The sequence below is a fragment of the Palaemon carinicauda genome, chromosome 17 (genome assembly GCF_036898095.1).
Source record: "Palaemon carinicauda isolate YSFRI2023 chromosome 17, ASM3689809v2, whole genome shotgun sequence".
Taxonomy (NCBI): Eukaryota; Metazoa; Arthropoda; class Malacostraca; order Decapoda; family Palaemonidae; genus Palaemon; species Palaemon carinicauda.
In genome coordinates this window covers 49465372-49470371 of record NC_090741.1, presented here as the reverse complement: position 1 = coordinate 49470371, position 5000 = coordinate 49465372, and positions in this window count along the sequence as shown.

The following is a 5000-nucleotide window of genomic DNA, read 5'->3' as shown; positions in this document are numbered from 1 at the left end:
TCATTGTAGTGTATTCGTTTTTCCCCTATTTCCTTTCCACACGGGGGCTGGTTTCCCTATTGGAGCCATTAGGCTTGTAGCATCCGGCTTTCCCAACTCGGGTTGTAGCTTGGCTTGTAACAATAGTAGTAATAATAATGATAATAATAATTATGAAAAATATTAATCATAATAACCACATGCTTCATTGTAGTGTATTCGTTTTTTCCCTATTTCCTTTTCGAACGGGCTGTTTTCCCTATTGGAGCCCTTTAGGCTTGTAGCATCCGGCTTTTCCAACTGGGGTTGTAGCTTGGCTAGTAACAATAGTACTAATAATAATGATAATAATAATAATTATGAAAAATATCAATTACAATAACCACATGCTTCATTATAGTGTATTCGTTTTTTTCCCTATTTCCTTTCCAGACGGGGCTGTTTTCCCTGTTGGAGTCCTTGAGGCTTGTAGCATCCGGCTGTTCCAACTGGGGTTGTAGCTTGGCTAGTAACAATAGTACTAATAATGATAATCATATCAATTATAATAACCACATGCTTCATTATAGTGTATTCGTTTTTTCCCTATTTCCTTTCCACACGGGGCTATTTTCCCTGTTGGAGCCCTTAGGCTTGTAGCATCCGGCTTTTGCAACTAAGGTTGTAGCTTGGCTAGTAACAAGAGTAGTAATAATAATGATAATAATAATAATTATGAAAAATATTAATTATAATATTAACCACATGCTTCATTATATTGTAATCGTTTTTTCCCTATTTCCTTTCCGAACGGGCTGGTTACCCTGTTGGAGCCCTTAGGCTTGTTGCATCCGGCTGTTCCAACTGGGGTTGTAGCTTGGCTAGTAACAATAGTACTAATAATAATGATGATAATAATAATTATGAAAAATATTAATTATAATATTAACCACATGCTTCATTCGCACCAGGATTTAGGATTTAGGAAGATCGATATTAAGTGCTTGAATAATGTCAGAATACAAATGACATGCAATAGTTAGAAATGTGTACATTGGGGCATTTCTTAATGTGCATTCACGAAGAGGTACAACCATGTTTATTTAGTTATGTATGCCTCTATTGCTGTATAAGTACTGTGTAAACATATATGTAACATACCCTAAATTACATAAAACAATATAAAGATTTTGTTTTTTATGTAGGGGCATTCATATATGCCCAGGTGCTTACAAGGGTGATTATGCCTCTATGTAAGTCCTATGTAAACATATATGTAACATACCCTAAATTACATAAAACAATATAAACATTTTGTTTTTTAAGTAGGGGCATTCATATATGCCCAGGTGCTTACAAGGGTGATTATGCCTCTATTACTGTAAAAGTCCTATGTAAACATATACGTAACATACCCTAAAATACATAAAATATAAAGATTTTGTTTCTAAATGTAGAGGCATTCATATATGCCCAGGTGCTTACAAGGGTGATTATGCCTCTATAACTGTATAAGTACTATATAAACATATATGTAACATACCCTAAAATACATAAAATATAAAGATTTTGTTTTTAAATGTAGAGGCATTCACATATGCCCAGGTGCAAATAAGGGTGACCAACCTGTGACTCCAAATAGGGATTTTGCACTCCAAGGTCTGTGGATTACATATGACCTTCTTGCGCTTAATAAGGGTAAAACTGAACTGATGTAATTATGCAAAAATAATAATAATCAAAACATGCCAGAGATAATAACTTGACCTTGAACAAAATGCATATTTAGCATACTGTAGTGTTTTGAGAGTGCATAGCATGCCGAACCCAAACCAAATGCAATATGTTTGACTATGGAAAACGTGAAAAGGTTTTCAACTGTAAATGGAAAACAAGGAGAGTTGGAGGAAACTGAATTATTGTTGGATGTTTACCGTAAGAACAGCATGTCTAGAATCTGCAATATAGGTGTGGAAAGACAGTGTTAATAATCAGGTTGTGGTTGACAGTATTTTTATATTAGATAACAGATATTTAGGCTTTAGTGTGTGTATATATATATATATATATATATATATATATATATATATATATATATATATATATATATATATATATATATATATATATATATATGCTATATATATATATATATATATAAATATGCTATATATATATATATATATATATATATATATATAAATATGCTATATATATATATATATATATATATATATATATATATATATATATATATATATATATGAAATATATATATATATATATATATATATAATATACATATATATATATATATATATATATATATATATATATATATATATATATATAATATACATATATATATATATATATATATATATATATATATATATATATATATATAATATACATATATATATATATATATATATATATATATATATATATATATTTATATTTTTATATATATATATATATATATATATATATATATATATATATATATGTTCATATATATATATATATATATATATATATATATATATATATATATATATATATATATATATATGTTCATATATATATGTATATATATATTTATATATATATATATTCAAATATATATATACATATATACATATTTATATATGTATATATATAATCATATATATACTGTAATATAAATATATATGTGTATATATTTAATACTATATATATATTTATATATATATATATATATATATATATATATATATATATATATATATATATATATATATATTTATATATATATATATATATATATATATATATATATATATATATATATATATATTATCATATATATATACATATATACATATATATATATATATATATATATATATATATATATATATATATATATATATATATATATATATATATATATATAATCATATATATACTGTAATATAAATATATATGTGTATATATATACACAGATTTATATATACGAAGTGTATTATACAATATGTACAAAGGTTTATACACATGCAAAATTAAAATTGGCATTTATAATACAGAGCATCAATATACATTGAAAATCAATAAAAAACATAACATCCCTCCCTTTCTACCCACCAGAGTGAGCATCACCAAACTCATTAATGGAAAAAACTCGCCCGTATCACCCAAAATCAGGTAAATTCCAACACGATCCCATTTGAACACCAAAAAAGCTTTTCAAAAACACGACCGACTGAATGAATCAGTCCAAATGAATCAATCAAAGGCCCCTGCAGGGTTTGTCGACGCCTGGATGACACTTTTAATTGCGTGATATCACTTTCATTCCGAACAGTTGTGCAAAATGAGGGATAATTTTCGGGAGGGCGAAGTATCGACGCTGCTATTTCAGCTCATAGACGAGATACGTGCGCTGGTGCTCGTGCCTTTGAGGGAGTGATGAGGTTAGGGACTGATAGTCTGTTTTTCAACTTTTCATTGGGGGATTGAAATAAGCCACGCCCATTTCATTATAGATGCCGCATGCTGCTAGATGTGGTGGTGATATGTTTTTAGTGACAAATATTTTTTTTTTTTTTTCGAGGCTATAGACTGTTTACAAACTTTTCATTAAGGAATAGAAAATAAGCCAAGGGGTAATAGAGTGAATATTTAGTTAAATATTCAAATGGGGAGAAATTAAGAATAAATCTAGGAGTTATCCAACATAATGGAAATTGAAATGCGTGGCAAGCAAGCATAACGAGCTTGTATACAAACAGTTGAGGGAAACAATGTCACAAAAATTCAAACTGTGAAAAATGTGATGGCAAGCTTAAAAAGATTTTTTTATTATCAGTGTGGGAGAGAGCGAGAATAAAAAAGGCAGTAGCATAACAATGTGTGAGAAGATAACGAGCTTATATACAAACAGTTGAGGTTAAGAATGTCACAAAAATTCAAACAATGTGATACATGAGATGGCAAGCTTAAACGGGTTGTTCTATTATCAGTGCAGGAGAGAGAGAGAGAGAGAGAGAGAGAGAGAGAGAGAGAGAGAGAGAGAGAGAGAGAGAGGTTGCTAATCTACATGGAAAAATCATCCTCACATATATCACCTCTCATTCAATCCCTTGGATTACACCCATTTAATTATCCCCATATTTCGATTACAAAAAGGGGGGGGGGGCGGTAGGCCCCCTGGATTCAAAATATAAAAACTCAGACCTGATTAATATCCGCCAAACTGCATAATGAACTGCCAAATGCAGACGATGGCAAAAAAAAAAAAAATGTCGTCAATTTTGCAGGTGTGCGGATTTTAATTAACTCCGTTCAATGGATCCCAGCTCTTCGATTTTTTAGCCAGTTTATTCGGTCGTTCGTTGCAATGGAGTATGATTTAATATTCCTGAAGACTGGGTGGCTTTAGAAATACGCACTTAAGTAGTAACTGCCTCGTTCCTTTTAATGTGGAAAGAAGGATTCAACAAATGGTATGAACTTATACAACCTCGCTTGCAAAGTTTCCTCATCAGTATCATGTTAATCCCCCTTACACGTATTGCGCCATTCGACTTTGCGTGCTTACTCTGTATTTAGGGCCTTCTATGCAAGACTTTTATTAATACCCAACAACTCTCTGCGCTAAATCTGTGTACATTGTTTGATAATAATAATAATAATAATAATAATAATAATAATAATAATAATAATAATAATAATAATAATAATTCCTTCTATATCAAACGTTTTCAATTATGAAAAGAAAAATGAAAAAAATATCTACGACCGCAAACCATTACATATGAGAATGACCTGGTGTCCCAAATATCCGAGAATTATTAGGTGGCCCAAATATCCGACAGAAAAGAAGACAAGTGTCAAGGGAAGCTATTGAAAGAATCTATGAGATTCATAGAGAATCATCTCTTTCGGGTACGAAGTCTTGTTTCTCAGCATCTACACAGTCCATCGCAGCACTGAGGTATTGTTTCTCAGTATGAATCAGAGGTGGAGAGAGAGAGGATGTTGGCGTGAATTACACGAAA